Source organism: Eucyclogobius newberryi, unplaced genomic scaffold, assembly GCF_026437365.1.
Source record: "Eucyclogobius newberryi isolate DKJ021-1_F unplaced genomic scaffold, fEucNew1.0.hap1 SCAF_5, whole genome shotgun sequence".
In the NCBI taxonomy this organism is placed as follows: Eukaryota; Metazoa; Chordata; class Actinopteri; order Gobiiformes; family Gobiidae; genus Eucyclogobius; species Eucyclogobius newberryi.
In genome coordinates, this window is record NW_027316167.1 from 19,555,934 (window position 1) to 19,572,122 (window position 16,189).

Sequence of the window (16,189 nt, forward strand, 5' to 3'; positions counted from 1 at the left end):
TAATAAAAAACAACATGATATGAGCTGAAAACTATAATTAACTTGACCTTACCTTTAAACGTAATTGTGTGATGTGTGCATTTATGTACCCATGAAGTTTGGACATTTTGGGCATAGAGGGCAATGGTATAGTCTGCACCTCCAACACGATGTCTGCATCTCTGGTGCATCTGCAAAGTCACAGAACAAAGCATTGATTATGTAATTAACTGTACTAACCCATAGTCATTAAAAATGTTACTCATAACTACACTGAACTATAAGAGGAATGTTACACAATGTCAAGGAAAAAATGACCGTGTCGTGCGTGATTATATGGAGACTTCTTTACCGGTGTTGATATGGCGACTTCCACCGACACTTCCGGCCCTTAGGGGCCTCTGGATGGAGGTAATAGAGTCATAGATCCATGGGTAAGTCACGTGAGGGCCCTACTGGTTAAGGTCTGCGGGTAGAGGACATGTAGGGGACTCTGCAGCCAGACGCCTCTTCGTTGTCTTGACAACCATTTCCGTGGCACTGTGGGTAGCAAGAGCACGTGAGTCATGGTGGGTGGGACTGGAAAAGTTACTGCGCGAAAGACGCTGTCGCTGTGGAGTGAGAGCTTCACCGACCAGGCCAAGACAGCGGCTTTATATCAGGTTTGGGAAAAGGTTTTTGGTTTTAAATTTACACAAATGTACATTCGAAACGAAATTACACCCGTCCTAGGACTGTCGCAACTTCCCACCACAGTTCATGCACACATACAATTCTATTTATTTAAATGTAGTTAGGTATTCACTATGAGGATAATGAGGGCCCTGATGTATCAAGATACGGTTTTTTCAACATTTGGCAAACATTTTGGCAGTAAAACGTGTCTTATAGCATTATCAAATTATTAACAACCTACCGAATTACAAAAAAGTTAGCAGCTAAAGCTAAATAACAGAGAAAGTGCGTCTTTAGCAAAACTAAACCAAACTGTAACTCATGGTGCGCCCTCTGCAGGATTCGTGGTGTCAAGACACAGAGTAGACCAGGCGGTTCCCGTAACCAGGTAACCCAACACCTTGATGGAAACAACTACATTTGCATTTGTTATTCACTTTTCTCATGTGAAGGAGGAAGAAATGTGAATATTATTAGTGTTTCACACGCAATTATGTCACATTCATGTGCATATAACTGATGTAAATAGAGTGTTTATTTGACCATTATTATTAGTATTATTTTGTCTTACGCTAGCTGTTTTTATTTTTTTTTAATCTTTATTTTTCCCCTTCATTCCTTATTAAGAAATGAGAGGTTCTGTCTAAAGGAGTTTTTGTTTATAAGAGTTTTGTTTATAAGAATTATTAAGAGTGCTTTTTAAACTTCCTATAAGTTATCTGTCCTTTTCCTCTGTATCTACCTGCGTTGCAACAATTAAATTTCCCCATGTGTGGACAATAAAGGAATATCTTATCTTATCTTAAATGGCATAGATTAAAAGTCTGTATAGTTGAAGTTAATTAAGTCAAAACTATTTTTTACTCTGTTTTTGGAAATACCAAATAAAATGGAATCTAAAATTGAGATCGATCAATATGAGAAAAAAAATAGTGGGTTTTCCCCCCATATTGCCCAGCCCTATGTGTAAGTATTGATTTAGTAGTGTCCTTCTCACACCTTTCATTTACTCCAGCAATTTCTGATGTGATCATGCTCCATCATTTGGTTATCTGTTTTTTTCTCAGTCAGTTCAGGAGTGACTCTGTCCGCCAGTTGGTCAATGGAAAGACTGTCAGTATTATAGATTATTCTTAGACAACTTAATGACAAATAGTGGAAGTGTGTATCTCTGTGGTTCTTCATATCTCTTGAACACCAGGTCTTTCTGTCAGCTGGATGTGGTTTCTATCTCTTTTTCTAAGGCCAATTTGCTGTCGTAAGTGTAACCACATCGCTGCAGAGCTGTGCAGCAGATGTCCCAGGTAGAGTTATGGCTGAAGGGCCAAGACCATGGTGGCGAATCCCATCCATCGAGACATGGCAGGAGGGCAGCCACCCTGGTAATTACAGGAGGAATGTTGTTTTTACAAGACAGGACAAGCACAAATACAACCGAGAGAGAGGGGGTTTGAAAGAAAGACATTTTTAGGACATGACATGACCGTCAGGACAAAGCCATTCGTTTGGTGACAGTGATGATTAGACGTCCCATAGTGCAGATCAGTGTGTGAAACTGGTGGAAATCATAATAAAAGCATCTCTTATAAGGACTGACGGCTTTGTGCTTTTTAAAACATTTTATTCTTTCCACTTTCAGTTCCTTTCTACTCATTTCTAATCCTTCCTTAAGGGAAGGTAAACTTTATTGTCCCTGGGAGGAAATTTGTCTTGGGCTACGGTGCTATTTAATGCTGCATGACACAGACTTCCTCACACAATTACTGAACATTACATAAATGCATACATTCAGCACACTGTATACAATATCTGCATGTATAAGGCTGCACAAATCTTTGGTTCATAAGGGCTTAGCCTTTACACAGTTAGCATTATAACACATTTGTTTCTAGGGCTGTCAGCTGTTAGTCCTTTAGTCGCTTAATTGGTTGATGATTTCTATGAGAAGTTGTATTTGTCAACTCATTATTTTATTTGAAATATAAGGATTTACATGCACAACGGCAGAAAGGGACAGGCATGGACTGAGCAAGCTGAAGAGTAGATCTTACAGATACTGAAACATGTTGAGCTTTTGTCCAGTTTCACACTACTTCCCCTTTAGTTGAGTAATCTATCGGCAGGGCATGTCTTTGTTCCACTAAAATCGTCTTGACCCTGTTCAGCGTTTATATGCATTGAGTTTTTTACCACTGTATCTTGTTCTCCTTTCTTTGCCAATGTCTTGCTTCATGTCTTCATGTGGGGCTTGTATTAAACATGGCTCCAGTCACTTCTCACAGCCAGAAGGCCTGTCCAACCAGTCATTCTCCATAACCATTGTTCCCAAATGAGGGCCATATGCGCTACGTCCAGGACTGGTCGTAAAGAACCAAAGCCCTCAGTGATACTTGGCTCTCCAGCTCAGGAGAGAGTGCGGACATGCTCATCTGTGTTGTGTGTGATTATTTCTGAGTGAACTACAGTGTGCGTGTGTGTGTGTGTGCGTCTGTGCGTGTGTGTGTGCGTGTGTGTGCGTGTGCGTGTGCGTCTGTGCGTGTGCGTGCGTGTGTGCGTGCGTGCGTGTGTGTGTGCGTGCGTGTGTGCCAGTGGCCATGGAGAGCTGTTGTGGTGAGTGTAGTGCCGGTTTGGCTATTATTAAACATCTGTCTGCAGCACACTTCTCTGATGCAGCCGTCTCCGTCCAGGGGTCGCTCAGTTGATATGTATGGCTGTCAGTCTTCTATACTTAGTTTAGTGGCTGATATAGCAATGCGTTCAAATTTAACAACATCTTAGTGATATATTTCATTATTTTATTTTAAATGTAACACTCCTGGACAACACTTCTTGTTCTACTTTTTCTTCCGGAAGCGGCTGTTGCTAATGCAGTTCCAATGCTTTTAGACTGTCCTTTTTCGGTCTCCTCCACTTCCCCTCCCTCCCACCTTTCCTCATTCCACATCCTAATATCCTGCTAATGGATAAAAACTATGATTGTGCCAGTAGAGGAGAAAAATCATACCTTTATTAGCCCACCTATACCCATCCAGAGAGAGGGAGGGAAGTAATGAATTGAGCATTGTGTAAAATAGTTTAATGCTGGGGTGGTTCATCATTATTTGTGGCGGATTGCATGAAGACAGGGGTGATCCATTAGTGTGGTCCTTCCATCTGTGGTTGTGTGTCTGTGTGTGTGTGTGTTTTGGTGTGTGTCCCACCCAGAAGGACATTCGCTGCTGCCGGCCCCACTGTCACAATGAGAGATTCATCACCACACCCGCGCGCACACGCACACACGCACGCACACACACACACACACACACACACACACACACACACACACACACACACAAATATACAGTACACATGTGGCATTATTATTCCATCATTACTTCTCATATTTTTCACTGTTACAATTTGTCATTCTGTTGTCAGTGATGACACTTGTCCACAGATATTTCTGGTATGGCCAGTCCTGGGAGTACTATCTATATATTTTGTGTATATATGTTTCTTTCATAATGCTAGGTATTTCGGTGTAGTTAATTCGTTCCTATTATTTTGTTAAGATTTTTATGGGCCGTGCAGCCTTAGATTGTTTTATTAACTTGATTGTTATTCCTGTAGGATTCAGCAGTGTCACATAGACTTTTGGTAGAAACAGGAGATGAACGCCATTGTGATCTATAGCTGTGGATAGGCAGGGCGTCAGCATGGTCTGGTATCACCAAAATATATTATACAAATCTAGTCTATTTGATACAACTGCAGGTACGTTTCTGATGAAGAAAGGACATAATAATTTGTATGACTACAAAAAAGGGACCTTTTCCATAATATAGGACATTAAACCATATGATATTGCTTCATTTGATTGTTATCGTTCAATATGCTTACAGTGTTGGAGGTAATTGGATGTCCGTAACAGAGGGACTGTTCAGCTGACCAGATTGTCCACTGTGGGTGAGTATGTGTGTCTGTCAGATGTCCTTTGGCATGCCTCAAACAGCTAATCATAACCACACTGCAGAGATTAATGAAGTCAAGAACAATCAACTCAGACACACAAACAGGGACACATAGCAAAATGTTGTTATCCAAGCTTAGGCCCACATCACAACATAAACATGTGATGAAATAACTACAGTGACTTTGAAATGTGTTATCTGTAGTAAATGATATGTTGTGTTTTTCAGACTTCTGTGACTGAAGTGTTGTCATGTTGTCATGTCCACTACCTCAGACTCTTAACTAACTAAAAGGTAAGTTTATTGGATCATTGTTGGTTTTTCACACATGTATTTGTTGAAATGTTGAACCGTTTTTATTTTAATTTGTCATCAAAATGAACATTTTACTTTTTGTTATTATTTGTTATTATTTTTTAATCTAAATCCGTTGAATGAATTATACAGGGATGAATGTTCTTTCCTGCCGTTTCACTTGTTGGACAACAACAAGCATCTCGTCCGCTGTGAACCGCTCACGTTTTTTCATTGCCTGTATATGAGGCATGAGTGCAAACGTCACGCACACGTGGTGCTTTTGAATGCCGCTATTATCAGTCTTTGGTTCAAACACTATCACCATATTTGGACGGGTACCATCCCACTCCAGCCTCTGCTGGCCAAGTCTAGCCTCTGTGGTGAATGGGGCCCCCATTAACAAATACGGCCCTTAATATGTTAAAACATTTCAGTTGTAGTGTAATGTGTTTATAATACATGCTATGCTTGGATTGTTTGTTTTTATATTTACTAAATTAACTAATATCTAATAAGAAAATAGTGTAATTCTTTGTTCACATAATTGTTTTTCACACCGTCTTGAGATCTGGCGCGCTAGCTCTTATTGTTGAATCACCCCCTTTGTACCAGTGACCACACTATAACACGCATCAACAAACTTAAATTTGTGCTTTACTGTGTGTGTCCAAAGAACTTTGGCTAGCTTTGGCCTTTTGGCCAATATACCTGCTGACAGATTAGTTTTCCAGCTCTCACACAGCAGAGTGATTACCATTATGGGCCAATTACTCAAGAAATGGGCCTGTTTTATGGTATTGAAATATAATCAAAATTGAATTTTTAAAATAAGTGAAGAGTAGCTTTGGAAATAAACAATTGTAAACATTGAAATGTCTGTGAGAATATCCTCTACTTAATCATTTAAACCACACTGACTTTTTCTCAAATGCTATAAATGATCTGTTGGTAGAATCCATTACACCCTAAAAGCCTCGCTCATCACCCAAACAATCTAACTTTCAAATCAATAGAAAGACCCTCGCCACAGGTGAGTGGCCTGGCCAAATAGCCTTTCATTTTATGTTAGACTGACAGTGTAAGCACAGCCACTACACGTGCCCAGTAAATACAAGGTATGCAACACAACAGTCTGCATGAAACTGTTGTGAAATACAATCAAGCTTTGTGCCAAGGCTACAAAAGCAAACATTACTGTAACTGACACCAGAATAATCGTGTGCTCTTGAAAATGATGGCAGGAAAGGTCACTAAACACAGAAAAAGTGAATGAGACTTTCTGGCGTGGTAATGCATAATACTTTTAATTTCCCGTTTATTTGCCACATGGATGGTTAAAATCTACTTCCATAGGCTCATAAAATTAAAACCCAGAGAGCAATGAACTGTGAGACGAGACTGTGAGATGGAGAGGTAGCAACAAAAAAGAGTAGAAAAAAAAATGATGAGGCAAAAACCTCAGTGAACTGGATAGATAGAAAAATGAGGGCAAGGAGCAGGAAAAATAATGGGGAATTGAGAAGCAGTGATGTGCAGCTCCAAAACATTCTTTAGCAGAATGAGCTGTCACCTGTACCTCCTTTGCTTGGCGATCTATGGTTCACACAGGCTGCCTTTGATTAATACATCTCACCTAAATCATCAGAAGTTCCCCTCTTCCTCTTACCTATAAAATGCAATACACAACACAAATCAGCTCTTTAAACAGGGAAGGCAGATAACAATCGGAAAATAATGCATCTTACCTGCGCCATCTCGATAAATTGTTCCACATAACACCCACCCTTAAACCAAAATCAATTCATCCGACACCAATTTTTATTAAAATCCTCAGTAATAAATCTTCTTCCAATGTTTGTTCATCTGTTTTTTGATACATTTATATCACTTTCAGTTCTGCTCCAGTGTTTCCACTAGCTCTGCCGCAGAAAATGGGAAAATCCATTTGGGGCAAATAGAATAGTTAAAGGGGTGTTATAGGTGCCTTTTCTCTGGCTCAGAATGGGTGTCAATTTGTGTGTGCGTCTGTGTGTGTTTTGTGGCGCACATGGCTGAGTGGAGCTCTGTGTTTGTGTGTAAATTGAATCGATAAATATGGCAGTGCAGTGAGTAGATAGCACCCTTCCCCTTGCCTTTCTGATTAACCCGCACCACTGAAAACCTGAAAGCACTATAACCACATTAGACTTGTGTGTTTACCTGAAGGTGTCTTAAGGGGCAGTTAATTCAAAATGCCCTTTGTCTTTTACCAAATCCTTTGGGAATGTACATATAATATAGCCTAGGGTTGCACAATATCATTATCATGATATTAAAGGCGTAATGGATGATTTTTTTGGCCCAAATCTGAGTTTTATTTCCTCGTGGCGTGGACTGCCGATTAGTCCTGCCACGTATCAATCATAGAACTCACCTACTGCTCACCTGCAGCCGCGTCCGGCTCGTCCCCATGAGAGCAGCACGTTCCCGCGTGTCTAAGTGCATGGATCTATCATAATATAGTTCCCTCAGTGTACGGGGCAAAATGAAGACGGAGAAAGACAGTTCGAGCTGATGCAGAAGTGGACAGAAATCTACGGGAGACGAGTTATGCGATGCGATCCGTCGCGCTAATAAACAAACGCACGTGTGTGTTGTATCAGTCCGCACGGGGGAGTGTGCATGCGCACTTTCACCTGAGTTCTAAAATCGCCGAAAAATCGCCCATAACGCCTTTAAGGTGTGCAATGTCCATATCGCAAAGATGTGCAATCATTTCTAATTATTTGATGTATTCATAATTTGTTTGCTGCATGCATTGGGTTGTTGGTGGAAACAAACTTAATGTGACAAAAGTTTTCGACACAGTCCACGCCACGAGGAAATAAGACTCAAATTTATGCCAAAAAAATCATCCATTCAACGTTTAAAGGCGCAATGGACGATTTTTCGACGATTTGAGAACGCAGGCGGAAGTGCGCATGCGCACTCCCCCGTGCGGACTGATACAACACACACGTGCGTTTGTTTATTAGCACAACGGATCGCATCGCATCTCTCGTCTCCCGTAGATTTCTGTCCACTTCTGCCTCAGCTCGAACTGTCTTTCTCCGTCTTCATTTTGCCCCGTACACTGAGGGAACTATATTATGATAGATCCATGCGCTTAGGCACGCGGAAACGTGGGGACGAGCCACACGCGGCTGCAGGTGAGCGGTAGGTGCGTTTTATGATTGATATGTGGCAGGACTAATGATTTATCCACGCCACGAGGAAATATGATAAAAAAAAATGCTGAAAAAAATTGTCCATACCACCTTTAAGGTTAGGGTTAAGGTTAGGGTTAGGGTTAGGGTTAAGGTTAAGGTTAAGGTTAGGGTTAGGGTTAGGGTTAGGGTTAGGTTTAGGGTTAAGGTTAGGGTTAGGGTTAGCCATGAGGCTATAACGGGCTTTAAGGGAAATGCCGCGGTCCCTGAAACTGCGCGGCCATTTGACCGCGCCACGGCTCTCCAGCCACGGCCTATTTTAAACACACACAATAAAATAAGGTTTAAATCTATTTTGAAATTAATAGAATCAGTTAGAACACATAATACTCTTTTTTGGGGAAAAGAAAAAGTTGAATAGATTTAGCATTTATTTAGCTCTGTGTTTAGGTAGGATTTAATATGCTTATCCTTCATTAGTGTAAATTAGCCTTCACACTTTTCTATTCTCTGATTGTCCTGTTTTATTTATATTGTTTCTCAGTCCTCTGTCTTCATCATGTTGCTGTTGCTGTTGCTGTAATAGTATCTCCTCCTCAGACAGCTCTTCTCCTTCTTTAAACCTCTCACACTAAAGTTAGAGTAAACATGTCTAAATTGAGCGTTTAGGAGGAAAACTGACGTCTGAAAAAAACATGGCGTTTATCAAGTGTGAATTTGCACTTATATTTAATAAGTTTCATCTAAAACTTTTGTAGAGCTTTTAAAAGTCTGTAACTTCTTAAGGTAAAGTCTTTTGGCTTAAAATGTACAGTCTTTTCTGTTAGAATAAAGCAGCAGAAAGCCTCTGTCCGGGAGCTGTTGTTTTCTTCCTGTTTCTGGGATGGCAGAGTTAACTTTGAGTTGTGTGTAATATCGGTGGACTGATATCGGTGCTTTTGGCTGATACCGATATTACTCAATCACGTGAATATTGGCAGATATCGATACTTTGCTGATATATTAGTGCATCCCTTTAGTGTGATCCCACTGAGTTCTGCTGTCTCCCAGTCCTAACCCTCAAGAACGCACTATTAGTTATTTATTACCTAAATGAATGAATATTAACTAATGATGTATGCTACCCTGATTTCTAGCTGCTCATGGTCCGAACATATTTATTAGCACTTGAAGTAAATGTTGTGTCTTTGTCGAGATAATCATTCTTTTTTTAATTTGTAGTCTCTCTGAGAAGATCTAATCACAAGTAATGATGCACTGCACTTGAATAGAGACAGGCAAAGGAAGAGAAAAACAATACATTAAGCCTCGTTGCCCAGCATTGTCTCATTTGTTTTGGAATCCATGAAAGCTTTGCTGGGTCATCTAGTGCAGAGGTGGCGAAGCATTACATGGCGTGATTTATTCTAGGTGTTAAAAAATAATTTGTTTGGATTGATTAACGTTAATTAAATATGCTAATTGAACTAGCCGAAAACAGGTGTCGAAATGCCTTCCTAGTTATTTTCTCTAAACCGGTCCTTGGTGTTAGAATTATGGATGGCACAAATCACAGACCACAATCTTGAAAACACATCTAAGTTTAGAAAGTTGTGAACTTAAAAAAAAACCTCAGTCCTCTTAGCATGTTGGTCATGTGACTGGATGCATGAGCGAGAAGATTTGTGTGCTTAGATGAAGCAAGGGGCTGCGCTGAGCCACATGGATTTACTGCTAAAGTTTGAACAGTTTTAAATTAAAATGTATTGCCCATTCTCGATGTATTGATCTTAGACGCAGCTGTGTCAATACACCTCCCTGGCTATTTTTCCAATAACTTATAAAGATCTGCCAGCCAGGCATAAATTCATTAGATAGCTGTGAGTTCATATTCTCGCTCTCTCTCTTCATCGTTCCTTCATCTTTTTAACATCTCTCTCCGCTCGCTTTCTTTAATCTACATTTCCTGCTCTTCATTTTCATTATATCTAATATAATTCAACTGCATTTACCAAACATTGAATTATCTAATACGAAATTGATTATTATTTTGTTTTCCTCTTCAGTTTTTCTCTGTGTTTCCCATCCCACCGCATGCACATCCTGCCTTCCTTGCTGGTCTCCCATCTCTTTCCTTAATCTTTCTCCACCTCCTCTCATTGTCAATACCTATCTAATTCCACTTTAGCACCAGTAATTGGCTGATGGATAGGAGCTATGGATTGGCCCCTTCCTGATGACTGCATGACATTTTTCCCCCTCCCCTATAGCTGGTAATACTAATAGAATTCCAAATCCGTGGCACTGGGATCCTGTCATGAGTAGGTCAACCGCTGTGTCAAGGTCCTATTGGAAAGCCAGCATCTAACATCTTAATTTAGACTTAGCCCCCTTTCTCTGTCTCTCTCTCGCTGCCGTGCTGAATGACTGCTGTGCGTTGGATGTTACTGATGCTGTAATAGTGGATGTCATGCATTTCTGTCCTGTTTGTCTGATTTGAGCATGTGCACTTGTTTATTTTATGTAATGCAACTGCAGTGAACATTTGAACTAAGATGATTCTTTCTCTTCTTTCTGTGAATGAATGAAAAAGTCACTCGGATTCTTCTGGGTAAGAGGGTATTCAAGGCTTGAATAGTTTTGATATTTAAAGACTTATTAAGAACATTCTATTAACTTTTATTATGGCAAACTATGACTGTTCCCCTTTTACCATAAGTATTAAGTTCCATTTTATTTAACATAGTAATTCTCTGGAGTTTTATAATTCTTTGGGTCATTTACGTAATCCCACAGGTTCCTGAACACAGCCATATTTGAGTCGCAGATACTACAGGGACGATCTACATCTCCATAGGCCCATTTTAATTACGTTTGTGAAGTATAGTATGATTGGTGTGTGTGGGTGGGTGCATGTGTAAGTGCATGTGTTATACTGATGAATTGGGGTAAAGAGGTTGACTAAATCAGGTTGTCATGCTAATTCAGTCAGCTGACTGCATAATGCAGTGCAGTGGGAGAAGGACTGAACTTGACCCTGTTAGACTTGACCTTGGTCTTCTCTTCTCCCTGTCTCCTGTCTCTGCCATATATGAGGGTGCAGGGGTCAGCGAATTAAACCAATAAATCTGTTTTGTGCCACTGGAGCTTCAGGGGTATCACTGTGAACACTTTTCCTTATATTAAGAGATTATGTAATTTGCATAAACCTCTACAGTCAGTATGATCTCATCTTGGGATCTACTGTTGATTGGTTTTGGGGGGAAATGCACATGTCATTTGTAAAATGTATTGAACAAAGGCATTTAGTTTTTTTTTTTGCTTCATTGCATTACATTTTATTGCATCCTAATAACATGTCAAAAATATATATATAATATACTGATTTTGATTTGTAATAAAAGCTTCATAAAAAGCTACATGCAACAGTTCACCTGGTTTGAATCCGCCATTCACCTGAAGAGTAACATTTGTTTATTTTAGCCCATTGTGAGGAGGTGGGGTTACAAGGCTGTGTGCATGTCCCTTTAAATTATTCAAAGCCCAATCAGGTGTCTTTTTCTCCTCCGATCTAAAGATGGGTATCAGAGGTCATTCATTCTTCCTTCCAGGGTCACCTTTCCCACTTTTCCTTTTAGCACTGACACTCTGCCGACGCCGACTTCCCTATCTCTTTCACTAATGTTATATAGGGCGTATAGGACGTTATGGTCACTTGTGGGAGAAGACATATTAAGAAACATTGTGATGAGGTGCTTATACACACTTATAGATGTCTGACATGTGACATTCAATACATACACGAAACATGGAGAGACTATCTTTAGTTCTATTTCAAGTTCTTTGTGACATTCCTATGTCTCATTTCACAGTTTGTCAGTTTATTATTCCGATTTTTTATACTTTTATACTCCAGTTTTGATTTGGTTTTGCATAACACAAGCTCTGGATGGTGTGAAGCTTCTTGAAGGCAGTGTGTGTCTGTGTATGCATGCTCACCGCTGGGGGCTTGTTGTCAGAGCTTCTCTTGACCGCCCAATTAATTATGATGGCCTACTTATGATGTATAATGGGATGATTTATTAGTAAACACACAAACAGTGCACAGACACGGTTAGTCAGGTAGAAGCACTTTGCTCTGTGGTCTGAGTTCATGCACTGGGGCAAGATCACAAGCCACCTCTGGCTGTGTCCTCTGCGATCGCAGTACAGATTACAGCATATGCTTACGGGAGGCACTTCCATCTTTAAAAAGTTACTCTTCTCAAAACTTTGCTCCCTGCCTACACTACCATACTATGCTATACAAGGTGCATGTATGTATCTCCGAAAAGTGTTTAAGGTGTTTAAGACACGTCACGAACATATTAAGAAAAAATGTGTGTATTTATCTGTATTTTAATTAACATTTTTGCATTTTTGTCATGTATTTATTACTGATAAAGTGTGTTTCCCCCCAAAAAAAGACATGACCAGAAAAATGTATTGCTTTAATGTATAAAATGTAATCATACTGTATGAAGTAGTTTATTCACTTTTTTCATCTCTTTGAGTTTGGACTGTCTAAACATCTAACACATATTGTGTGACGTGTCTTCTTAAATAACAGGATGTTTATTTTTCCTATATTCCATATAGTTTGAGATTTTTTACAGCAACATAATCATTTTCTTTTCAGAATTGTTTGTAATGCTTTATTAACCAAATATGATAACTTAAATTAAACCCAAAATAAGAAATCTGTGTATTCAAACAACAGGTCAACTTCTATGACCTTCCTGACTTACTGCTGATTACTATTCTATTTAAAACGTGTGTTGTATAGTTTTCTGTGTGTGGTGCATTTCTAATCGTGAACACATTTGAGTTGCTCAAGAGGCAAGTGGCGCACTTACTCATCCCGAGTCCTACAGTGTATGTGGCTCTAGTTCTGCTGTGGGTGCAGGAGGTCTGTCCCGGTAGCGAGGAGAGCTATTTGTTTCTTGGGCTAGCTGTCTGACTAGCTTGGTGGTTGTCCTATTTTTGGATGACACACACACACACAAACTGTGCAAACCCTGTGCCCCTTACACCATACGTTGTAGGACATAATTTATGATGGCTCTGTAACATATGGACTTTTCATCACTCAATGGCAACAAACTCTCCACTCAATGTTACAGCATACAGTTTTTCCTGCTCCTTCTGTAGTTTGTTGGTTACTTTCCCTAACTTTCTCTGCTTGTTTAGACAGTATAAAGTAATTAGTTGTTTTACTGACCACAAATACAGAACAAAAAGAGTTTGAAATGTACTGTCAGAAAAAACATAGGCCTCTTTGTCCCCAGAATTTGCAGAAACCTTGGCTCACTATATATGCAGAGTTTGATTTGCTATGAGTTTGGGGAGACATTTTTGGGTTTTGTAGTTTTCGCCCTTACAAAAACAAAACCTGACTAAAATTTTAGAGAGAAGAATATTTTACCCCACATTAGTACCATGGAAGTTATATAGCAGAGATTTATTACAACCTTGATCAATTTTGTAAACAATTGATAAATAATAATAATTTCTGTTTTCATCTTCTTTTGTTTTAATTTCTTTATTGTTTAGAGACTTCAAGAGTGTTTGCATTTTACAACTCTATCGGAAAACTTTGCATGGAGTTTTATTGGGTATGGTTATTTTTTGAACCGTGTGGAGGCATCCTCCCTCAAACTATCGATGCTACTTTGTCCTAGTGATGAAGCAAGTGGGCCGCTGCTGGGTCGATGTGTGTCATTGTTATATTGATGTGAGGACAGACCCCTGGGGCCTGCAGCCTTCTACTCCCCAGAAAGCAATAAATCTATGGCCTACTGTACCAGCATTGTGCCCCTGTGTCACATGCACATTCATTTGGTAACACAATCAAACTTTTTGGATCTCTGCTCCAGTGACCCTTACTTTCATTGTATAACATTTTTACTTTTATTTACACATTTTAATTTACTATTTTGAATTCAAACAAAAGCTCTCTAAGAATATTTTTTCAGTCAGCCAGTAGAGGCCACTCACAGCATTCAGTACAGACGGAGCGCACAGTCTGAGCACACAGACGACAGCTGTCCGCTAGAGCGGATCAGCAGTCGGACCAGCCAGAGCAGGAAGCAACATAGGAGGGTAAAGAGCAAGACAAGACATGGAATTAGGTAACACAAAATAAAGAGTTAAGACTGTAACTGTAATAGGCTATTGTACCTAGCACATCTATGTCGTTGAAAACCTGTTCTGTCGTTTAATTTCTTTTTAACTGAATACAGATCGTTACATGAGGAGTACCGGTAATATTTGAATGTTTTTGCAGCAGTATATATTTGTTGAACAGGATAGAAAATAAAGTCTAAAAGTCTAAAGGTAAAATTACCTCTCAACATGGGAGAAACATTTTGTATTATATTGTATTAACAATACAATACCATTTTTTAGAAGTTTTAATTTGTACTAAAAAATATTTATAGTTTTTACTTGTGCACATTAATATGCCATCCTTATGTAATATTTGTTATCAATTAAAATGTTCATTAGAATTAAGTGACATTTAATATATCCATAAGACTACATAATTGAGAACACATTTTAATTTCAACAGTTTTAGATGCTATGCCTCCTAAATATCTGCATAGTTTTCATAGTTGTCAGAGTAGGCTGTGTTTTGGCAAAAAGCGTGTGTAATCTGGGGCTTTTAGAGGGACGTCACAGGCGATAGTCAATGAAATCATCTTAATCCCTCTGATTTTGCTCAACTCAGAAATTTTTATTCCATTCTCCTCTTTTCACTCTCAGCTCCTCTCTGTTATATCTGTACTGTATCTGCATTTCTCTTCCTCTCTGCCTTTCCACAGTAATTATTTCATCTGGAGCATTGAAACACAAAGCCAAATCAATAAGTCTCCTCCCTTTGAGCGAGACACAGATCATAACAGAAATGTGCTTCTTATAATTTTTACATACAGAAAAAATGCAGCCATTTCCTTAGTTACAGAAAAAGCATTTCTAGATGAGGCATAGGCTGACTAAACGCTGACCTTCACAAGGCAGAAAGGACACTGAAGTTTGGCGGATCATGGCTTCAATATTCTACTTAGATTTTGATGGAAGGGAGCAGGGATTCCTCACTGTGACTAATGTGATGTTTGTCGAATCCAAACTTTCGCTCATAGCCTCCCACCTCTGCTCCCACCACTTCTGTTTTTCTTTTGATCTATTTATTCACTTTTTATTGTTTGTTTGTTCAGCCCCCCTGCAGGTATATTGCATTCTTGTGACCAGTTGGTTTGAGTCTGTGTGTGTGTTTGCATGTCTCTAGTTCATCGCTTCTGCCAGTCCAAATGTGATATTATATTTGTGTCTATGTGCCTGCAGAGGCCCTATCTATGCTTAGATAAGACTGTAAACCCGATTAATCTGGCGTGGAAGAGGTTGTCAGCGGGACCACCGAGCATTTGTGTGTGTTTGGACCAGCCTGTATCTTGCCCAGCCCATCAGGTGAGCCGCTGGGTCCTATACTCTGGGAGTGTGTGACGGAAATCAACAGAGAACGCTGCATAAGTGAATGAGAGTGTAAGGTCCAGCGCCAGATAATGCGATCAGGGCTCCGTGTAACCCAGCATGACAAGTGTTTGTGTGTTTGAGTGCTTCTCTGTGTGCTGTGTGTACGTGTAACGTGCCGTGGCAGCAGACCTTCTCCATACCATTGTGGGGAGAATGGATTACTTAACTCTCTGACTCCAAACACCACCACATAATATATTTCTCATACTGTCCTGCTTATGATGTACACACCTGTGAATACGAGAGACATCTTCACTTTTACATTTGGATTGTGGACTGGACAGAAGTTTACATCCATGATTCCTCTGAGTGTAACTGAGAGGCCCAGTGCATTTTCTGGACTGTCAACCTCTAAACTTTAGTTTTCAAGTAATCTTTTTAAAGGACTCACAGTTCATGTTTGCTTATGTGAATGGCATTTTGCTAAGGAAGGATATGTTCACATTGCAGGGGATGAGGCCCAATTCAGATGTTTTTAGTTTTTTTTCAAATCTGTTTTTTTTATCTGGTCGTTCATATTACAAAAAAAATGCGACTTCCGTTTGTGTCTGG